Raw genomic sequence first — 24,761 nt, 5'->3', positions numbered from 1 at the left:
CCATCCTGCCCAAGAAATCCCCCAGAGAACCGGGGACAGACCAAACCATCAAGTCTCTTCTTCCATTGGAGTGTTAGACCTGCCTGCACCCACCATGAGAGGTGAGTATGGCACCATGTAGAAGAAAACTGTCCCTACCTAAAGAAAGACATTCCTATGAAACTACATGAAGCTTACAGAACACCAAATAGACTGGACCACCAAAAAGTCCCCTGACCACATATTTATCAAAACCCTGAACATACAGATAAAGAAAGAATATTAAGAGTGCCAAAGGAAAAAGGCCAAGTAACATATAAAGGCAAACCTATCAGAATTACACCTGGCTTCTCAATGGAAACTCTGAAATCCAAAAGTTTGTGGATAGATTTTCTACAAACACAAAGAAACCACAGATGTCAGCCAAGCCTACTATACCCAGCAAAGCTTTTAATCACTATAGATTGAGAAAACAAGATATTACATCACAAAATCAGATTTAAATAACACATAACCCCCAATCCATCCCTCCAGAAAGTTCTGGAAGGAAAACTCCAAACCAAGGAAGTTAATTATACTCACAAAAACATAGGCAATAGATAATCCCAGTTTACCAAAAGGCAACAGAAAAAAAAGGGTTGGAAATCCATTCACAATACCACCACCAAAAACAAATAAAAAACAAACAAGAATCAACAATCAATGGTCATTAATATCCCTCAATATCAATGTTCTTAACTCTCCTATAAAAAGACACAGGCTAACATATTGGATACCATGACAGAAACCATCCTTCTCCTGCATACAAAAACACATCTCAAAGTCAAAGACAGATGTTATCTCAGAGTAAAGGGTTGGGAAAAGATTTTCCAATCAAATAAATCTAAGAAACAAGCTGGTGTACCTATCCTAATATCTAACAAATTAGACTACAAACTAAAATTAATCAAAATAGATGAGGAATGACATTTCATATTTATCACAGGAAAAGTATAACAAGATGAACTCCCAATTCTGAACATCTATGCCCCAAATACAAAGGCATCCATATTCGTAAAAGAAATATTACTAAAACTTAAATAACAAATAAAACTCTAAAAACTTATAGTGGGATTCTTCAACACCCCATTCTCACTACTGGATAAGACTAGGAGACAGAAACTTAACAAATAAATAAAGAGGTGATAACCCATTTGGTTTTAAAAGACATCTATACAACATTCCATCCAAACACAAATAAATATACCTTCTTCTCAGCACCTCATGGAACCTTCTTTAAAATTGGCCATATACTCAGCAACAAAGCAAACTCTAACAGGTACAGAAAAAAATTGAATAACCACCTGTGTCTTATCAAATCAGCCTGGTTAAAAGTTGGAATTCAACCACAGCAAAAATTGAAGAAAGTCTTCAAACTCATGGAAACTGAACAATGCTCAATTGCGTCACTCCTAGGTCAAGGAAGGAAGAAAGAAAGAAACTAAAGATTTCCTAGAATTCAATGAAAATGAAGACAAAACATATCCAAACTTATGGGACACAATGAAAACAGTGCTAAAAGGAAAGCTCATAGCACTAAGTGCCCACATAAAGAAACTGGAGAATACCACCTACATTAGAGACTTAACTGCATACCTGATAGTTCTGAACAAAAAGAAGCAAAGTCAGCAAGCAGGAATAGATGCCAGGAAATAATCAAATTAAAGGCTGAAATCAATAAATTAGAAACAAACAAAACAAAACAAAGAATCAATAAAACACATAGTTGGTTCTTAGAGAAATCGAAAACATAGACAAACCTTTATCCAAACTAACCAAAAGGCAGAGAGAAAACATGCAAATTAACAAAATCAGAAATGAAAAAGGGGACATATCAATGGACACTAAGGAAATCCAGAGAAATTTCAGGTCATACTTTGAAAACCAGTACTCCACAAAACTGGAAAATTTAAATGAAATGGACAATTTTCTTGATAGATATGGCTTACAAAAATTAAATCAAGAACAGATAACCAATTTAAAGAGAAATATAAACCCTAATGAAATAGAAGCAGTCCTCAAAAATCTTCCAACAAAAAGAAGCCCTGTGCCACATGGTATAAGTGCAGAATTCTACCAGAAATTCAGAAAAGAGATAAGACCAATACTCCTCAAATTGTTCCACACAATAGAAGCAGAAGGGTCATCAACAAACTCTTTTTATTAGGCTGTTACAATTACCCTGGTACCCAAACCACACAAGATACAACTAAGAAAGAGAAATTGAGAATAATCTCCCTCATGTACATCAGTGAAAAATAATAAAATAGTGGCAAATTGAATAAAAAATTTCAATAGAAAAATCATTCATCACAATTAAGTAGGCTTCATCCCAGGGATGCAGGGATGCTTCAGCATGCAAAAATGTATCAATGTAATCCACCATATATACAAACTGAAAAAGAAAAAAACACATGATCATCTCATTACATGTTAAAAAACCATTGAAAAAATCGAACACATAACCCTAATAAAGGCAATATGTAGTAGCCAACAGCCAGCACCAAACTAAATGGAGATAAGAAATCAATGTTATTCCTCTAAATCAGGAACAAGACATGGCTGTCCACTCTGTCAATATCTCTTCAAAATTGTACTTGAAGTTCTAGCCAGAACAATAAGACAACAAAAGGAGATCAAGAGAACACAAATTGGAAAGGAAGAAATCAAACTTTCACTATTTGCAGATGATAGGATGGTTTACATGGTGACCCAAAAAATTCTACCAGGGAAATCCTAAAGCTAAACACCATTAGCAAAGTGGCACGATACAAAATTAAGTAAAAAAAAAAAAAAGTCCTTCCTTTGTATAGACAATAAATGGCAATAAATGGGCTGAGAAAGAAATCAGAGAAAACCGGGTGTTGGTGACATACCCCTTAAATCCCAGCACTTGGGAGGCAGAGACAAGCAGATTTCTGTGAGTTCAAGGCCAGCCTGGTCTCCAGAGCAATTGCCAAGATATGCTCCAAAGCTACACAGAGAAAACCTGTCTCCAAATAAAAAAGAAAGAAAGAAATCAGAAATCAGAGATATACCACCCTTCACAATAGCCACAAATAACACAAAATATCTTGGGGGTATCGCTAACCAAACAAGTGAAAGACCTGTATGACAAGAACTTTGAGTCTTTAAAGAAAGAAATTAAAGAAGATACCAGAAAATGGAAAGATCTCCCATGCACTTAGATAGGTAGAATCAACAAAATAAAGATGGCAATCTTACCAAAATTTAAGTCCAAATGGATCAAAGACCTAAACATAAATTCAGACACACTGAACCTCTTAGACATGAAGGTGGATGTTCCCTTGAACAAATTGGTATAGGTGACCAATTATTGAACATACCACTAACAGCACAGACATTAAGGTTAAAAATTAATAAATGGGACTTCCTGAAGCTGAGAAGCTTCTATAAGGCAAAGGAAACATTCAACAAGACCAAATGGTAGTCCACAGAATCAGAAAAGATCATCATCAACCCCACATCTGACAGAGGTCTAATATCTAAAATGTGCAATGAACTCAAGAAGCTAGCCACCAAAATGGCAAACAAGGAAATTATAAAGTGGGGTGCAGAACTAAATAGAGAATTCTCAACAGAGGAATCTAAAATGGCTGAAAGACACAGAAGAAAGTGCTCAACATCCTTAAGTCATCAGGGAAATGTGAATCAAAACATCTCTGAGATACCATCTTTCACCTGTCAGAATGGCTAAAAACAAAAAATACCATCTACAGTTAATGCTGGAGAGGATGTCAATATTCTGCCTATAATCCACATCTCCAGAGATGATAGGAAGCAAGTAGGAACCTAAGAGAGAACTATATAGACACCCACAGAAAGGGAAATGGACAAGATCTCCTCAGCAAATTGGGGGCACAGGAGGAGCAGAGAGGCAGGCAGGATAAAGAAGAGGGTGGAAGAGAACATGAGGGATCGGGAATATTGAGTAGAGGGAAGAATAGAGAATGAGAGCAAAAAAAGAAATACCTTAATTGAGGGAGCCATTATAGATTTAAAGAGAAATCTGTCACTAGTGAAATATCCAGAGATCTACAAGGATGTCCCCCCACTAAGAGTCTCAGCAACAGTGGAGAGTCTACCTTAAATGCCGTTCTCCTATAATGAAATTTATGACTACCTGAAATGCCACCCTAGAGCCTTCACCCAATAGCTGATGGAAGCAGAAGCAGAGATCCATAGCTAATCACTGAGCCAAACTCCTGGTACCCAGTTGTAGAGACAGATGAGTTATGAGCAAAGGGGAGAAGACCATGCTGGGTAAAGCCACAACAACTGCTGACCTGAGTAAGTGATATTACATGGTAGTCTGACAGCCTGTGAACCATCATAGTACCCAGCCATGCCCCTTGAATGTGGTTATCAATTGGGAGGCCAGGGAAGTCTATAGGGCCTCTGCCAATGGAACCAGTATTTATCCCTAGTGCATGAAATTTTTGAGCACATTCCATATTGAGGGATACTCTTTCAGCCTAGATACATAGGGAGGCATCTAGGCCCTCCCTCAAATGATGTGACAAATTTTGATGATCCCCCATGGGTGGCCTCACCCTCCCCGTGGAGTGGAGTTCCATGGGAGGATAAGATTGGTTTATAAAATGAGATTGTTTTTAATTTAAATAAAAATAATTGCAAACGCAGAAGAAATATTTATTTTAAAAAGGTTGTATTTAATGTTTTGAATATGTGTATGAACAATATCTTCTTAAATGTGGATTTGTCCTTGCCCTGTAATCTTAACTATTTCCATACATACTCTTATTGACATGTAATTTAAGTGTGTCAGAAATTTTCTATAATAAGATTTCATTTCATTAGAAGTTTTCCAAGAAGGATTACTATGTCTAATTATTTTTTCCATGTCTAGATAAAAGCAAATTAGAACCTGTTCCTAACATATTATATGTAAGAAGAAACGAATAAGATTTCCTTTGTTAATATTCTTTACTAGTTTACATTCCTTTTGCACTTGATGATCATCATATTTGAAATACTTTGGCTTATAATTTAATTAAATGTGCATGCATTTGTCTGTGTGAGGGACTGTGAATGTGACAGGCAATTGTGAGTTCCCAAAGTGGTACTGAGAATTGAAATCAGGTCCTCTGAAAAGGCAGTATGTGCTCTTAATAGATGAGCCATCTTTTAAGTTGCCAAATTTTTATATCCTTTATTTTTTGCTAGAACTCAAGTGAATTCATTAGTAATTCTATTTATGGTCAAGGTTTACTTTAAATTTTTCATCCCATGATACATCAGTACATCTAAGTACTTTATATTATTTTATCATAGCTATTTAAGAAGAATTTCATTAAATAAATTAGTATAACATGTACATATATTTTGGACAATTCATGGTGATAGTTATACATAAATAATTTTAATTTTATAGTTTAATTTAAAATAAGTTACTCTTAAAAGAGAGCTTAACGTAGTGATCATACTTAACTAAAATTATCTATCATCTATCTGTCCGTCTATCTATCTGATCATTCCTTCAGCTAGATCACTGAGACATATCTAGAAAATTAGAAATTAACTGTTGTTAACTAATGATCCAAAGATGGTCATTTAGAATTATTCATTCCACTTATCTTGGTATACTAGTTGTAAATTTATACAGAACAAGTATTTACAAATGAAAAGACTGTCTGAGTATATCCATGATAGCAAGTATTTTGTTTCTCATTCAATTATTTAATTCTTTTATTATACCTCTAATTTGGTACAGCTGAAGTTTAATTTCAAACAGTAAAATAATTTTAAAAATCTAGTTAGGCCTCTCGCACCAAGAGTGTGAGATAACAAATTATATGAGAACATATAATGACAAGCATACATTTGTAATTAAAAACAAACTAATGTTTATGTAAAATTGTACACTTACAAAGAGATTATTCCCAATGCTCATGAACTAGGCTCTTGAATATTAACTCATGATCAGTCATGTTTGCTTATTTATTTAACAAAGGATCACTAGGTAGAATAGACATTTAATTGCTTAATACAGTGTATCTCAAATATCTGTACCAAATATCACTGATGGGCCTATAATTGTTTATTAATATTGTTGTGAAAAGTTCGTGGTTTACACCATCCCTACCCAGGTTGTATTCAAGAATAATGACTATCCTGCTGTCACTCAGTCCACCCACTTCAAACTTTTATGTTCTTAGTAAACTTTCATCATAAATCAATACTCAAATCTCATGCTGTATTGATAAGTTGCTATGGCAAGGGCACTCTACAACTTACAGTAAAGAACAAGTGTAATATATAGTTTTGGCAATACTAGAAGGCACCAAAGTAATCTGAGGATGTAATTTAAAAGTAAATAATGCACTGTGCCAGAAAGTATACAGTTCTGAGACTGGAGAAAATGGTACTGAAAACTAGAGGCTTCTGGAAGTATTAGTGTGCGCACACAGAGACCAGAGTCAACCCAACAATTTCATCTATTATTTTAATATTTCATTCTGGTCAAATTCTTAGCAAGCCTTAAGAGCATTTGATTTGGGAAGCATTTGGAAAAGTATCATTTGACTCAAGCCTGGTATAATCTTAGATGGAAGAAACAGACAATATTAATACATTTAAAACCAATATTAGAGCTTGTATTCAATCTTAAACTTTCAGAAACCCATTTTCTAAATTTGACAAAACCGAGTTTAAAAAATTATTTCCAGAAGAAGAGGTGAAAGAAACAGACAAGTAACTATGTGTATAAGTGTTTTTACTGAAATATTTATTTTTATTTTTCTGCCACCTTGTTGTAGTGTTCAAGAGGGCCAGAAGAGGGCATTAGACCCCTTGGAACATTAGTTACAGAACCTTGAGCCACCCTGTAGGTGTGGGAACAGAGGCCAGAATCCTCTGTAAGAACAGCCACTTGTCTCACCCACTGAGCCATCTCTTCCATCCCTAGACAGGTAATATTTATTATTGGTTTTATTTTTAGTATTTTTCTATGTTTAGAAAAATCTATTTTATAATTAAAATACATAGAAAACCCTTCTTCCTCTTAATCAGCAGGCCTCATGATAAAGCATTGAAATGGAAAATGGATTCTTAAAAGTAGATCTTTAATTTGTGGGCAGTGGATGATACAAATATCTCATTCCAGATTATCTAAGGCCCTCTTCTAGCCTCAGTGGGGAAGAGGCACACATTTGGTACATACACTCATTAAGACAAAATACGTATATGCATAAATAAAATATTTAAACATAATAGTGATGCTCAGTATCCAAATAATTCCTCAAAACCTTCATTCAGGGGTAGCTGCTAAATGTCTCAGGATATAGCCTTTCACAAAATGACCATTTAGATTAATTTTCATTGTACTGAATGCAAGAGTATTGACTGATTCCAGGAGTTATTTCCTCTACTCCTTTAGTCCAGTCCAGTGTAACAGATGAATAATTTATAGTCTGCACTGAGAGATGTTAAACAAGTTGCTAGAAATAAACTTGGAATTCACTAGAAACTGAAAAGGAAAATTTTTCCTTCCTAGAATGTGGGCTTGTAAGTTAATTCTACATCCACACAGCTACACTCCAAACATCAGTGTTCATTGTAAAGGCTCCTATGTTCTTAAAAATGTTCTCTGTAATACTAAACTGACCATTTACCATTCTTTAAAATTGAGGTGCATGTATTAAAAAATATACATGAGTGTAGTGTAGTTGGATTTGGTCACTTATTTAAAAGTTCTTCCTTTATTTCTATCATGGTTTTTTAATTTTTAACATCTCTATCCCAATATAACTACATATGTAGCAAAAATAGTTTAAATTTTTAGGAATTATCTTCCTAAAATATTTACCAGATTATACTGACATTTCACATCTTAAGTTTTTTACAACAGTATCTCAAGTGTTTTGTACCCAAAATTTTTCAAGTTTGGGGATTTCCCCTTATTAAAATTATATTTTAATAATAATGTGTTGGCATATCTTATTATTGGCAAATCAATGAATATTATTAATCTTACTTACTAGTATTTAACATCATTGTATAAAAATTTGGAAGTCAATTTGATATTTTGATTCAAAGATTTAATCAGATAATATGTGGAAAACAAATGTCCGGTAAATGTGGTCACCAACCACACTGATTATCATGAACACAAATAAGATAATGTAAGGTTAATAGGTTAATTTAATGACAAAATTCTTACTATGTATATCAGAATTTTTGGCCAATTTAATAATTATCTTACATTTGTAGTCTGAGCAGGAACTGGATAACAGAATTAAAAATTTCAACTCAGTGAGTGCTGGAAAGTTGTGTGCCCTTCTCCTGCTCCCCTGTGTGTGAGTGCATCTCTGTATCTGTCTGTCTGTCTGTCTGTCTGTCTGTCTGTCTCTCTCTCTCTCTCTCTCTCTGTGTGTGTGTGTGTGTGTGTGTGTGTGTGTGTGTGTGTAGCACCTGTATTTGTAGATGATATTGTTTGCTAATCTCATACAAGTGTCGCCTTACAGACAGAAATTTCTTTCATGTAATAATATGACATTTTCCAGAAAATTACAGATAGACACTGTTAGGTTTTTATTTTTAAAAAAAGGAAAAGAGAAAGTATTAATATGAGACATGTTGACTAGTTTATTATATGGGCCTGGCAGAGTAGGGAGACTAAGAGAGAAGAGGAACAGGGGTAATGGCTGACCACCATGGCCAGTCACCATAGAGACAAAGAGAGTGTAGGTGGGAGAAGAGAAAAGCAGAGAGAAGAGTAGAGAGTAAGAGAGAGGGTAAATGGGCATGGATCTGTCTTTCAAAGGGGTCCTCTGCACCTGCGTGCAGACTTAGTTCCCATGGAACCTTGGGCTGACCAGGGTACTGTCTGTTCCACCAGGTAACAGGGGCAGGCAAGCATAATGCCTGAACCTTTCATTCCCACCTCTACTTATTATTAAAAAAAAAGGTGGGATGTTAGACATGGCAGGTTAAGGAATAAGGGCATTGAATTCTCAAGACTGCTTCCTGCTGACGTGGGGGACATTGACCATCTTTGGGGGACCCAAGAAGGTTGGGGTGCTGCCACATCCTGGGGTAGCTGGTTGTTTCATTGCAGTCCAGGCTGTACAAAACTTCCTGATGGCTCCTAGACCTGTTTGTTTGGATACAATTCAGGTCCCTGAAACTTACAAGAATCCTTAGAGCTTGTGGAAACATAAGTATTAGACACATTAGCAGCATATTCACTATAGAAGCAACTTGGCTAAAAGCATTACCATTTTAAAAATAGACAGATTTTTTTTAGGACAATGAAAAGCATCTTAATCTTGACCTTGTAGTTATGACTGTACAGTGGTATTGTTGAACTTTACTATGAGCAGTAGCATGAGAAATAGAGAAATCAGGAACATATTTCATTCTTTTTAATGTCTCAACTCACTTTATCATCACTTAAGACTTTTTATGCTCAGACCTTTATAACTTTAATTCATGCACTTTACATTACCATCAGAGACCTTCCATTCTCAGACCTTCATAACTTGCTTAGACCTTTTCAGCCTCATACCTTCGTAACTACATTCTCAGACCTTCATACATCTTAGACTTTCCTATCTTCACATAGATAAACCCCAAAATAACTGTTCCTGGAATCTGTTTTTGCTTTAAGCTGGCAAGACTACAGTCGTCAAAAGCATCAGAGTTCTTGAGAAGGATAAGATTTTACCTGAATTAATGATTAAAGAATAACAGAGACTTGCCAGCAGGCTGCATGGACAGCCATCCCCAAGGTCCTCCATCCATAACAGCGGGCTGTAGGACACCTGCCTTCTTGCTTTTAGCATGTGACCTGTGGATTACAGACTATAGGAAGCCTCGCCTACTGTTGGCCCAAGCAACTCGGGGAAAATCGATTCCACTGTCAACTTGTCAAAGGTCTAGAGTACTTTGCAGCAGTTGAGGTAAAGGGCAGGGTTGTTCAGTGACTAGTGTTGTCACTGACTCGAGATGAAGTTTCTTCAGTGCCCAGCAGTCTTCTTGGAGGAAATGGGGTGGGGCCAGCAGCTGGCCTATCTCTCTGTTATAAAAAGCTTTTTAACAAAACATTTTAAATGCCATATTCTCTAGATCTCTGAGCATTTGAGGGCTGTCTGTTCAGTATCTCAGCAGTTAAAAGTTTGCCTTTAGTTAGAGAAAAATGCCTTTTTGTAATAAAAGCTGTACCTTTGTAAATGGTTTACAGGATAGATTGAGTGGTATAAATATTTTGTTAGTTTGAAATAGACCTTTATGATTTTAAACTTTCATCATCATTTAAAGATACATGAGTTAAATTTAAGTTGTATAGACTTTGCTTATATTTTAAGTACAGTTAAATTAGACCTTTATGACTCTAAATGTTTACCATCATTTAAAGATACATAGCAATTTAGAAATATGAGACTTAGCATAGTTTAATTTAAGTTGCATATAGAGCTAGATAAGTATAAAGTTAAATTACAGGTACAGAGACAAGCAGGACTGGATAACAGTAAAGGGGGAACTAGAATGTAATCTCTGATCCATACATTGTAGCAAAAAGACAGGAGATTTAAAGGGACAGAGTAGACTTAAACAGAGCGCCCTGGAAAGGCACAATATTTAGTAAACAAGCCATGGACAACAGAGCCAGTGAAAAAAGAAATCACAGAAAAAAATAAAATAAAACAAAAAGCAAAAAAGATCTGGCAGAAATAAAAAATCGAGCAGACAGGTTTGCTGGCATAGGCCACTGGAGTGGGCATGCCTACAGGTAGGTTACATGACAAAGATGGTGACAACCATAAGCCAATGTTTTGTCTGTTTATCTGCTTGTTGGCTGCAACCAGAAAGGTTCCTCTATGCATTTCCCATGGGTGAGTCAAGTGGAAAACTGGCAAAAAGCTCCCCTCCTGATGCACATCTGCCTGTGGGAGTTGCCATGGGGCCTGGTCCTGAAGGGGACACAGCTGTCCCCAAAAGCAAAAAAGGACACAGTGGTCTGAATTGAAAAAGCAAAAAGCACTGCTCCTGGAGCGGGATCCTATGCCTGACCCTCAGGAAATGCATCCAACAAGTGAAAGAAGAAATAAAAAGCAAGATGTCTGGTCGCAGTGTTTGCCTATGCAAGTGACTGAACTGAGTGGGCAGGCCTAAGCTAGGTCAGGTGGTTAGGATGGCACATGACCAAGATGGCTGCCCCCAGGTTAGTGCACATGGCCGAGATGGCGACCCCTGTAAGCACATTCCTAATTGCCAGAAGAAGTTTTTCTCCATGAGTCAAACCTCATTGGTGTGGAAAAATAAAAAACAGCAAACAAACAAACAAACAAGCAAAAACTCTCAGAGTGTTTCAAGCAGACATTGCCAACTAAGAAGAAACACAGTCAGAGAGAGAACAAACAGAAAAATGAAGGACATTTCCAGGTGAAAGAAAGTTCCCACTGGGAGGCAGAACTCCTCTCATTTACCTACTCCCTGGCAATAACCAAAAAATCCCATAAAATGTATATCCCGTGGGCAAGGCCAAAAATGGCACTGATTGCTCTGTCTGAGATCACCCAGCAGAAAGCCTGAGAGAGGCTCAGCAGTCCGAAACCAAAAAAATGTACCCAGAGTGATCTCAAAAATGCAGTGCTGGTTCTGCCCCATGGGAAAAGTTATGGGTATCTTACCCGATTGCAGTGAACAAGCAGATGAGTGAGTTCCAGAGATCCTTAGTTGGAAATGTGGAGAGTTGAAGTGTACAGAGTTCTGGCATCTCAGTCTGCTGCAGGCAGAAAAAGCCGAGATGGAAGTGGATTATGAGTTCAGATTTTAGGATCCCCGAAATTTCCTGTGCCCATGGCAGGAGAAGTTATAGAGAAAGCCTATCCCATCAGCAAGCTTCGGGAGAGCTTACAGAGAGAGCCTAAACCAAGTCAGGAGCCAATGTTATGTTTTTATTTAAAAAGGGGAAAAGAGAAAGCTTTAAGATGAGACATGTTGGCTAGTTTATTATATGGGCCCGGCAGAGTAGGGAGACTAAGAGAGAAGATGTTAGACCCCTGGAAAACTCAGGCCTCCGGGGTCCCTGCCCAGGTCCTCAGTCACCCCAATCACCAGGCAGATTTGAAAACTTCCTGCAAACTGCATGAGGCTTTATTGTTGTTTAATGAGCTAACCCCATGTTAGCTTGGGTCTTTCGCCCACCCACCATGGCGGATGGCTAGCAAAAACACTTTGAACCAGCTGCATAGAGATCTTGTAGGGCAGCTTAAGTGGAGTGTCTAGGGCTACGCACAGGCTAGGGATTGGTGTGCCTCCAGGCTTGGAGGGCTTGCCCCCTGTTTGTTGAGCAATTGGCTGTTATGGCCCATAGGCCCTACCAGGGTGGTTGCTATGCTCTGGGTGTCATTGCTGTGCACTTGTCCGTCAAGCACACTCAAAGCTGTAAAGGATAGCGCCAGCAGTTAACTTCTGATTGGTTCCTTGCAATGAGGCAGGCATCTGACCTCTTAGTGACCAAGGCAAGGTCATGGCGAGCACGTATTACTGTCATGGCTGCCGAAAGGGGCAACTGGTCCCTTCAAAGAGGAGCAGGGGTAATGGCTGACTGCCGTGGCCAGTCGCCATAGAGACAGAGAGAATGTAGGTGAGAGAAGAGCAGAGAGAAGACTAGAGAGGAAGAGAGAGCATAAATGGGCAGGGATCTGTCTTTTAAAGGGGTCCTCTGCACCTTCGTGCAGACTTAGTTCCCATGGAACCTTGGGCTGACCAGGGTACTGCCTGTTCCACCAGGTAACAGGGGCAGGCCAGCATAATGCCTGAACCTTTCAGACACAGTATATGCTGACTAAAGACTTTGATCAAAGTGGGACTAAATGGTTCTAAGGCATGAGGATTCTGTACTTCACAAGTGTTATAGAACCTTGAATAAATGGAGGAGTGATGAAATTAAGTCTGGTAGGTTCATGGATGAGAAATAAAACACATAAGTGATTGGAAACTGGTCAACTACCAACAAAAGAATTATAGTGATCATTAGAGTGGAAAATGTCAATACACACCCCAACTTTCTTCAACAGGAGAATGTATGATGTGACTACTATTAAAAGAGACAGTGAAACTAATTTCTAAATGTGAGGCACAAGTTTCCTGAGACATCATGAAACTTGAAGGCTTATTTGATTTTCCCCTAGAGAATATGAATTGCATTAGACTTTAGGGACTGTCACATGTGACAGCATGTACTGAGCAACTACTGACTGTAGTAGAAACACAAAGGAAATACTCATCCCAAGACAGCATGAAGGACACTCTAACAGAAAGAAAGCTCTATTCAGAAAACAGTGGTCATACAGAATCTGCAGACACATTAGGTTTGGGGGGCTTATTTAAAAACTCCTTCATAGTCTGTCTTTCTTCTTTTTCATCTTCCAACCATCTCTTAATATGTAAAGTTAATATGTAGATATTGTTAAAAAGGGATGTAATATTTTAGAACCTAACTCATTAAACTCATGACTATCAAAGCTAATTAATAATGGCAAAATACTCACTTAAATTTATAGCACCCAAACATAAAACATGGAAAATCAATTAATAAATTGAATATAATATAGAGTTACCAAAAGAAACAGTTCAAAATATAGCCATTTGCAGAATTGTGCCCTTAGTAGACTGTCTTGTCAAAATTTTAGCAGACACATCAAAATTAATGTGTGAAATTAGACATCATGATGCTTATAGCATTTGATTTTGTTATTAGGTGCATACATTAGCATCATTGACTTTTGTAAGTAACATATTGCTTTATCTTCTATAAGAGTAGAAATTTCACAATAAACAAATCCTCTTTCAGTGTAAATTAAATGTACCTTAAATTTTATGCTACAATATAGAATAAAATGTAGCAAGAGTTTCAAACTTTTGATGGAAAGAAAATTCTAACTCACAAGTCATTATTCTTATAAATCTATCTATTTAAGATTAGTATGAAGATGTGACCAAGTCTGTCAGATCTGAAAACATTTCCATGCCATTCTTTATGATACTAATAAAGGGGAAATTGGTATCATATTAAAGAACACCAAGGAATGAATAACAACAACAAAAAAAGCTTTCCAAGGACAAACTATTAAAGGAGGTTTTTCTTATATAAAAACAACTCTTTTGATTCCCACTCCACCGACCTATCCCATACCGAGAGGCCTAACCCCTTCAGAGTGAGGTGAGTAGCAGGAGAGGCAAGAAAATCCAGAGCTGTGGACAGTGAAGTCCTAGCCCACACACACCACCAGGTCACAAGAGGAGATAGAGAGACCCCACCTGCACCAGACAGAAGATATGGGAAGAAGACAGAATAAGAACTCACTCAAGAACAGAAAGACCAATATGAAACCACCAGAATCTAGGGACTCCACACCAACAAGACTGTGGGAGAACAAATAATTCTGTTATGGAATATTTTGTGTCTCAGCCTCCAGCTTCAGTAAAATGGAGCACCAGAAAGCTCCAGCTCACCATTGTATTGTTAATTGCCAGTATGGCTACTATTGTTTACTATGGCCTCAGGGTAATATACCTCCTAATTTGCATCTGTATGGCTTGAGATTTGAGTAGGTCCATGACTGGGCTGAGGACTCTGCCTACAAGACCAAGAGTTATTTAGGTAATGCTTGAGTCAATAGAATCACTTGATGGTAGCTATATACATCATAATAGATGCTTCCTGATGCTGTCTCTGCCCTTGGATGACTATTTAAATGGAGTTCTCAATAAGCTGTGGCTTCTCAGCAACAGCTGGGAACCCTCATAAGATGATATAGTGTTTGCTGTCTCATCTTTACCATCATTGGGTAATTAAACTTCCCTAGTCCACAAATCTCCACTCAGAATCAGACCCAGGACTGTATGGCTGGCTATGTCCACAGTCCTGAAGACATCGGAATGGAACACAAGAACCGAAAAGCTCGACACAAAAAAATGAAGAAGTGATTGAGCTCAAAAATTATCTCGGGAAGATGATAGAGACCTTTAAAGAAGAAACAAGATAATCACTTAAAGAAATTGAAGGAAAAGCAAGGAAAATTTACACGAAATGGAAGAAAAGACAAACCAAAAAAATTTAAGAAATAAACAAATCTCTTAAAGAATCTAAAGAAACCCAAGAGAAAACAACCAAACAAGCAAAGGAAACACTCGAAACATTTCAAGGCATGGAAGCTGAAATAGACACAATAAAGAAAACACAGAATGAGGTGATGCTGGAAATGGAAAGCCTGGATAAATGACCAGGAAATAAAGATGTGAGTATAACCAATAGAATTCAAGAGATAGAAGAGAGAATCTCAGTTGTTGATGACTTGCTAGAGGATATGCATTCATCAACCAAGGAAAATCTCAAGTCCAACAAATCCCTAACACAAAATATCCAGGAAATATGGGACACCGTGAAAAGACGTAATAATAATAGGTATAGAAGAAGGTAAAGAAACACTGCTCAAAGGTACAGAAAACATATTCAACAAAATCATAGAAGAAAACTTCCCCAACCTACAAAAGGATATGCCTATGAAAGTACAAGAAGCTTACAGAACACCAAACAGACTGGATCACAAAAAGAATTCCCTCCGACACATAATAATCAAAACACCAAATCTACAGAATAAAGAGAAAATATTAAGACCAGCAATGGAAAAAGGCCAAGTAACATATAAAGGCAGACCTATGAGAATCACACCCAACTTCTCAATGGAAACTCTGAAAGCCAGAAGGTCTTGGATAGATATCCTACAAGCACTAAGGGAGCATGGATGTCAACGCAGACTACTGCACTCAGCAAAATTTTCAATCACTATAGATGGAGAAAACAAGATATTCCATGACAAAAACAGATTTAAACAATACATATCCACAAATTCAGCACTACAGAAGGTTCTGGAAAGAAACCTCCAACCTAACAAACACAACTACACTCACAAAAACATAGGCAATAGATAATCCAATTTTACCAAACACGAAAAGAAACAGGAGGGCAAAATTCACACACAATGACACTACCAACAATAAATCCAAAACAAACAAGAACCAATAATCAATGGATATTAATATCCCTAAATGTCAATGGTCTTAACTTACCCATAAAAAGATAGAGGCTAACAGAATGGATACAAAGTCAGAATCTATCCTTCTGCTATTTACAAGAAATACACCTCAAATTCAAAAACAGGTATTACCTCAGAGTAAAAGGTTGGGAAGAGATTTTCCAATCAAATGGGACCAAGAAACAAGCTGGTATAGCAATCCTAATATCTAACAAATTAGACTTCAAACTAAAAGTAATCAAATGAGATGAAAAGGCCATTTCATACTCATCACAGGAAAAGTCCATCAAGATGAAGTCTCAATCCTGAACATCTATGCCACAAATATGAAGGCACCCACATTTGTAAAAGAAACATTGCTAAAGTACAAACCACACATAAAACCACAGACACTTACAGTAGGGGAATTCAACACCCCATTTCACCACTAGACAGGACCAGCAGACAGAAACCTTAACAAAAGAAACAAAGGATCTGACAGATGTTATAACCCAACTGGGTTTAACAGATATCTAAAGAACATTGCATCCAAACACAAAAGAATATACTTTCTTCTCAGCACCACATTCACCTTCTCTAAAATTTATCACATAGTTGGCAGCAAAGCAAACCTCCACAGTTACAAAAGAATTGAAATAACCCCTTGTATCTTATCAGATTACCATACTTTAAAGCTAGAATTCAACAGCAATACAAATTGCAGAAAACCTACATATTCGTGGAAGTTGAATAACACATAGTTGCACCATTCCTGCATTGAGGAACAAATAAAAAAAGAAATTTAATGAGAATGTAGACACAATATCCCCAAACTTATAGGACACTCTGAAAGTATTGCTAAGAGGAACGCTTGAAGAGTAAAAATTACTAGCTGGCTATAAGAACATGGGCTTGTCACCTTGGGGGCTCCCTCCCCTGCAGGTGGCCACTCCCGGAATTCTCATAAAAAAAAGAAAGAAAAAAACCACTCCTGGAATAACCACAGGATGTCCCAACGACCTCTGTGAAAAGTTCAAACACCCCAGGTGTGTCCACATAGTTTAACTGATGAGTAAATGTGTAACCTTGGGCTTCCCCTATTTCCTCCCTAGTCCTCCCCCCTCCTTTGTGGTTTTTGCCTTTATGACTGAATGTGTAACTTTGGGCTTCCTCTATTTCCTCCCTAGTCCCCCTCCCCTCCTTTATGGTTTTTGCCTTTATAAGCTTGTCACAAGTTTGGGTCGGGGTCGAACTACTCTGAGCCTCGACCCCAGCATGCTGGCTTGAGATCTCATTAAATTCCTTTTTCAATAAACTTCCTCATGTGATTGCAGCAAGTCTGGTCTCGGTTCCTCACTGGGTGTGCGCTATTCCCAAGATTTGAGTGAGGGTCTCCCTTCGGGGGTCTTTCATTTCGGGGCTCGTCCAGGATTTGCGTGACCACCCAGGGGTCCTAGACCCACTTGGAGGTAAGAATTTTTGTTCTGTTGTGACTCTTTGTTTGTGGCCTGTTCAAAAATCTGGTGCGATCGCAGTTTCGTTTTCGCAAACGCTCTTTAGAGGCCGCTCGCCAGGAGGAGGAGCGGAGTGGACGGGGATAGATGTGTCCAGGTGTCCAGCGTTTGGTCACCCTGGGAGACGTCCCGGGAGGACAGGAGAAGGACCAGGGATGCCTGGTGGACCTCCACGGAGAAGGTCGGGAGGTAAGTTTTCTCCTTGATGATCTGTGTCAAAGGGCCATTTCCCGGCCGCCTGATTCCTTTCAGAATTACTGGTGGACTAGAGGTCGACAGCTCGCTTTGCTTCCTTGTCTTTCTGTCATGGTGATTGTTTTTATCGTGTGTGTAACAGAGGTAGACATGGGACAGACTGTGACGACCCCACTAACACTGACCCTGGACCATTGGACAGTCATTAAGACTCGGGCTCATAATCTTTCTGTCAAGGTCAGAAAAGTACCTTGGCGGACTTTTTGTTCTTCCGAATGGCCAAGTTTCGGTGTAGGATGTCCTTCGGGGGGAACTTTTAATCCATCTGTTATTTCCGCTGTCAAGCGAATTATTTTTCAGGCCACAGGGGGATACCCTGATCAGGTTCCATACATTATCATGTGGCAGGACCTAGTCCAAAACCCGCCACCCTGGATGAAGCCTTGGACATCGGGAATAGGGACTGCAACTGTTGCGGTGGCTGCAAGGAAAGTGCCTCCTTCAGATTCGCCAGCGCCTGATCCAACAGCTCCTTCGCGGATCTATCCTGAAATTTATGATGTCTCCCTCCTTGACCACCCTCCTCCCCCATATCCTCAACCTGTTTCTCATGCAGCCCCACAGGTCCCAACGGACTCCCGGCTGGCCTCCAAAATAGGGCCAGTGGCCAGGACTCGAAGCCGCCGGGGCCGCAGCCCAGAGGGATCTGGTGCGGGACCTGATTCCACCGTTGTGCTACCATTATGAGCTTATGGACCCGACCCAGCTCCAGGGGAATTAGTTCCACTGCAGTATTGGCTGTTTTCATCAGCGGATATGTACAACTGGAAAACTAACCACCCCTCCTTTTCAGAGAACCCCTCAGGCTTGACGGGACTCCTCAAGTCCCTGATATATTCTCATCAGCCCACTTGGGACGACTGTCAACAACTCTTGCAGGTCCTCTTTACGACTGAAGAAAGAGAGAGGATCCTTCTAGAGGCCAGAAAGAATGTTCCAGGACCAGATGGGACCCCCACCAATCTCCCTAATCTTATAGATGCCGCTTTTCCCTTGCTCCCCCGTGACTGGGATTACAACTCTGCAGGAGATAGGGGGCGTCTCACGGTCTACCACCAGGCTCTAGTGGCAGGTCTCAAGGGGGCCTCTCAGCGACCCACCAATTTGGCAAAGGTAAGAGAAATCTTACAGGGTCCAGTAGAGTCACCCTCTGTCTTCTTACAATGACTGATGGAGGCATATAGGAGATATACTCCATTTGATCCCTCCTCGGATGGACAGCAGGTGGCTGTAGCCATGGCTTTTATAGGACACTCAGCCTCTGATATCAAGAAAAAGTTGCAAAGATTAGAGGGGCTCCAGGATTATACATTGCAGGATTTAGTAAAAGAGGCAGAGAAAGTGTATCACAAGAGAGAGACTGAGGAAGAAAAACAAGAAAGAAAAAAAATGGAGGCAGAAGAGAGGGAGAATCGGCGGGATCGCCGCCAGGAGAGGAATTTTACTAAGATTTTGGCCACAGTAGTAGGCAGAGAACGGTCAGAAAGAGGACAGTCAGGTTACCTGGGCAACAGGGCAAGAAAACCCCCAGGAGGACAGAGACTGCAACTTGAAAAAGACCAATGTGCATACTGTAAAGAAAAAGGACACTGGGCTAGAGATTTCTCCCAAAAGAAACAAAAGGGCCCCAAGATGTTGGCCCTCGAGGAAGATTAGGGGAGTCGGGGCTCGGTCCCCCTCCCCGAGCCTAGAGTAACTCTCTCTGTGGAGGGGAACTCCATTAATTTCTTAGTAGATACAGGGGCGGAACACTCAGTTTTGACTAAACCGTTAGGGCAGTTAGGATCGAAAAGAACCCTGGTCATAGGAGCAACTGGGAGCAAACTTTACCCTTGGACAACCGAAAGAAGTTTAGAAATTGGAAAAGGCCAAGTAACTCACTCTTTCCTTGTGATTCCTGAGTGCCCTGTGCCCCTTCTGGGAAGGGACTTGTTGACCAAATTAAAGGCTCAGGTCCAGTTCACCCCAAAGGGACCAGAAGTCACCTGGGGGGAAGCCCCTATAACATGCTTAGTTCTAAGTCTAGAAGAAGAATATCGCCTCCATCAACCCAAAACTGGGGTTTTGCCCCCTAAAGAATGGCTGACAGCTTTTCCAGAGGTTTGGGCAGAGCAGACTGGAATGGGGCTGGCTAAGCAAATACCACCGGTTATAGTGGAGCTTAAAGCGGCTGCCACCCCCATCTCAGTCAGACAGTACCCCATGACTCAAGGGGCTAAAGAAGGCATTCAACCACATATCCAGAGACTGTTACAACAAGGTATACTGATTCCCTGCAGGTCCCCTTGGAATACCCCCCTCCTGCTGGTACGTAAGCCTGGAACCAATGATTATCGACCTGTCCAGGACTTGAGAGAAGTCAATTAACGAGTACAGGACATTCACCCAACCGTGCCCAACCCTTACAACTTGCTGAGTTCCTTACGACCTGAATGATCCTGATACACCGTTCTGGATTTGAAAGATGCCTTTTTCTGTCTCAGGTTACATCCGAATAGCCAACCCCTATTCGCTTTTGAATGCCAAGATCCCAAAGGAGGACATACGGATCAACTGACCTGGACTAGGTTGCCACAGGGGTTCAAAAATTCACAGACTCTTTTCGATGAAGCGCTCCACCATGACCTTGCACCCTTCAGGGCACGAAACTCCCAGATTTCTCTCTTGCAGTACGTAGATGATTTACTGCTCGCAGCCTTGACCCAGGAACTGTGCCTCGACGGGACCAGAAAGCTCCTAAAGTAATTGGGTGAATTGGGGTACCGGGTGTCCACCAAGAAAGCCCAGTTATGCCGCTCGGAAGTGACCTACCTAGGATACACTCTCCGAGAAGGGAAGCGGTGGCTCACTGAAGCACGGAAAAAGACAGTGATGCAGATCCCGACCCCCACCACTCCGAGACAAATACACGAGTTTTTGGGAACTGTGGGTTTCTGTAGACTCTGGATACCGGGGTTCGCCATGCTGGCAGCCCCTCTGTACCCACTCACTAAAGAAAAAGTCCCATTCACCTGGACGGAGGAACACCAAAGGGCCTTCGATAAAATAAAGACTGCCCTGCTCACAGCTCCCGCGTTGACCCTGCCAGACCTGACTAAGCCTTTCACTCTATATGTTGATGAGCGGGCTGGAGTGGCCCGTGGAGTTCTGACTCAGACCCTGGGGCCCTGGAAGCGGCCGGTGGCCTACCCTTCTAAAAAGCTAGACCCCGTTGCCAGCGGGTGGCCCTCTTGCTTGAAAGCCATTGCTGCAGTAGCCTTACTTGTAAAAGACGCCGATAAGCTTACCCTGGGTCAGCATATGACTGTAATCGCCCCTCATGCTTTAGAAAGTATTGTGTGGCAGCCGCCTGACTGCTGGATGACAAATGCCCGGATGACACATTACCAGAGCTTGTTGTTAAATGATCAGATAACCTTTGCTCCTCCTGCTATTCTTAACCCAGCCACCCTGCTCCCCGAAGCGAAGGACTCTACCCCAGTGCACCGGTGCACTGACGTCCTGGCTGAAGAGACCGGGACCAGGAAGGACCTGACCGCACAACCTTGGCCGGGTGTGCCAAACTGGTATACAGACGGCAGCAGCTTTGTGGTAGAAGGTAAAAGAAGGGTGGGAGCAGCGGTGGTGGATGGAAAGCAGGTAATTTGGGCTAGCAGTCTCCCAGAAGGAACCTCGGCTCAAAAAGCTGAGCTCCTGGCATTGACTCAAGCTCTGCGTCTGGCAGAAGGTAAGGCTCTCAACATTTACACCAACAGCCGTTATGCCTTCGCCACGGCTCACATTCATGGAGCCATTTACAGACAGAGGGGCTTACCTCAGCAGGAAGGGAAGTTAAAAACAAAGAAGAAATCCTGGCCCTCCTAGAAGCCATACATCTTCCACAAAAATTAGCCATCGTCCACTGCCTGGGACACCAGAAGGGGGCTGACCCAGTCACAAAGGGGAACCAGATGGCTGATCTAACAGCAAAGTAAGTTGCCCAGGGAGCGGTAGTGCTGGCAGAAGAAACTGGAACCCCGCCAGAACCCCACAAGCCAGCGTCATCCATCCCAGCTTCGTCTATCCCTATAAAGATTATGATTTAATCAAAGATATGACCTGTGCAGGAAAAGCTCAGATGTTCAGTTTCGGTGGACTGGCAAAAACCAAAGATGGAAGAATCATTCTACCCTCTAAAGAAGGACAAGTCTATGTGAGATGAATTCACCAGCTGACTCATCTTGGAAACGAAAAACTTAAGCAATTAATCAAAGGTTCTAAATATTATGTTCTAGGATTAAATACAATAATAAAAGAGGTAATAGAGTCATGTCAAGCCTGCACCTTGACCAATGCTGCCCGACCGTTCAAAGAACCTGGAAAAAGAATGAGGAGAGATCGGCCGGGAATTTATTGGGAGGTAGACTTCACTGAAATTAAGCCAGGAAAATATGGTAATAAGTACCTTGTAGTTTTTATAGACACTTTTTCAGGATGGGTGGAAGCCTTTCCCACGAAGTCTGAAACTGCTCAAATGGTAACCAGGAAGATAACTGGAAGAAATCCTGCACAGGTTTGGGATCCCCAAGGTAATTGGTTCAGACAACGGGCCGGCTTTTGTTGCCCAGGTAAGTCAGGAGTTGGCCACCCAACTGGGGACTAATTGGAAATTACATTGTGCTTACAGACCCCAGAGCTCAGGACAGGTAGAAAGAATGAATAGAACCCTAAAAGAGACACTTACTAAATTGGCTATTGAGACCGGCGGCAAAGACTGGGTGACCCTTCTCCCCTTTGCGCTCCTTAGTGTCCGATTCACACCTGGACGTTTCGGCCTTACCCCTTACAAAATCCTACATGGGGGACAGCCCCCCTTGACTGAGTCAGGCGGATATTGGATCCTTGCACTCACTCTCCCTCCTCCTCTGCTCTGTTTACCCACTTAAAGGCCTAAGAAGTTGTCAAAACACAGATCTGGGATTAGATCAAAGAAGCCTACACTCCAGGGACCACCGAGGTGCCCCAGCGATTCCAGGTCGGAGACTCAGTCTTGGTCAGATGACATCGCGCTGGCACACTTGAGCCTCGGTGGAAAGGACCCTATCTAGTGCTGTTGACTACACCCACGGCAGTAAAGGTAGATGGGATTGTTGCCTGGATCCATGCTTCCCACATAAAAAAGGCACCCAGTCAAAATGAAAACAACCGAGAAAATAATTGGACAGTGGCCGCCAGTGATAATCCTCTTAAGTTGCGCCTTCGCCGTAGCCCCAACCTTGGGGAATAACCCGCATGTTCCCCGCATGGGAAATGCTTAATGAAGAAGGCGACATCGTGTGGTCAAAAACCGCAGTGCACCCCCCTTGGACTTGGTGGCCTGATCTTGCACCTGATATCTGTAAGTTAGCTGCCGGTTCCCTGGCCTGGGATCTTTCTAATTATGACAATTTAGATAAACCACTCCCGGAGGAACAATGTGTCCCTCATGGTATAGGGAGCACATTGGGATGTTCTGGACAATTTTTTTGAGCCAACCTCCAGGCAGCAGACTTTTACGTCTGCCCCGGGCAGGGACATAGCAGAGAAATGAAGAGACAATGTGGGGGGGGGGCATCAGGTTATTTCTGTGGTAAATGGGGATGTGAGACCACAGGAGAAGCCTACTGGAATCCCTCCTCTTCCTGGGATCTGATTATAGTAAAAAAGGGTCGTACGCCGCAAGAGCCAGAAAAAGGAGAGAGAGACACATCTAAATACCCGGCTAATAAGACTGGATGTGCTCCTGGAGCCTCGGGTGGCCCTCAGGGGCCATGCAAAGGCAGCTAATGTAACCCTCTGAATATTAGTTTCACAGCACGGGGAAAACAAGATCGCCAATGGGTAAAAGGCAACTGCTGGGGTTGGAGAGACTATACTGGAACGGGAGACCCTGGGTTCCTTTTTGCTATCAGGATAAAGATAGAAAATCCACCCGCATGACCCGTAGGACCTAATCCGGCACTTGGTAACCCCCCACCCAGGCCTGAGAGACTTCCTAGTCTCACCCCATCACCAAAGGCCCCTTCCAGCCCTAATCCAATTACGTCCCTCCTCCACCCTATGAGAACTGAGGATCGCCTGTAAATCTGCTCGCTAGTGCGTTCGTCGTTTTAAACCGCACAAACCCCACTGCTACCCAATCTTGCTGGCTGTGCTTTGCTTCTAATCCCCCTTATTATGAAGGAATAGCTCAAATGCGGAGCTATAACGTTACTTCTGACCATTCACTTCCCCTGGGGGAGTCAACGGAAGCTGACCCTGTCAGCGGTATCAGGCACTGGACTATGCATAGGCAAAGTGCCTACTAGACACCAGCCCCTCTGTAACATAACTATTGACACCCTGACAGATGGCCAAAATCAATATCTAGTACCCCCCCCCAGATACTTGGTGGGCCTGTGGCACCGGCCTTACCCCCTGCTTGCAAACTTCACTTTTTAACAGTACTAGGGACTTTTGTATTTTGGTCCAGCTGGTGCCTAGAGTCATTTATCATGATGATAGTTCATTTATAGATGAATTTGATCACTGTACTCGTTACAAGAGGGAACCTGTTACCCTGACCTTAGCGGTCTTGCTAGGACTAGGAGTAGCGGCAGGGGTTGGAACTGGGGTAGCTGCCCTTGTCCAACAACCGTACTACTATAATGAGCTTAGAGCGGCTATGGATGCAGACCTGGGAGCATTGGAGCAGTCCATAACTAAACCTCGACCCCAGCATGCTGGCTTGAGATCTCATTAAATTCCTTTTTCAATAAACTTCCTCATGTGATTGCAGCAAGTCCAGTCTCAGTGCCTCACTGGGTGCGCGCTATTCCCAAGATTTGAGTGAGGGTCTCCCTTGGGGGTCTTTCAAGCTCATAGCACTAAGTGCCCACATGAAGAAACT

At 41.2% G+C, this 24,761-nt stretch overlaps 1 pseudogene; it reads left to right on the top strand.

Annotated features, from left to right (window-relative positions):
• The first annotated feature begins 17,944 nt into the window (after nt 1–17,944).
• On the top strand, nt 17,945–23,120 carry LOC113835590 (annotated as a pseudogene).
• Nucleotides 23,121–24,761: the final 1,641 nt, after the last annotated feature.

The sequence above is a fragment of the Cricetulus griseus genome, chromosome 4 (assembly GCF_003668045.3).
Source record: "Cricetulus griseus strain 17A/GY chromosome 4, alternate assembly CriGri-PICRH-1.0, whole genome shotgun sequence".
NCBI lineage: Eukaryota > Metazoa > Chordata > Mammalia > Rodentia > Cricetidae > Cricetulus > Cricetulus griseus.
The sequence above is the reverse complement of the archived record's forward strand: the minus strand, read 5'-3'. Positions and strand labels throughout refer to the sequence as shown.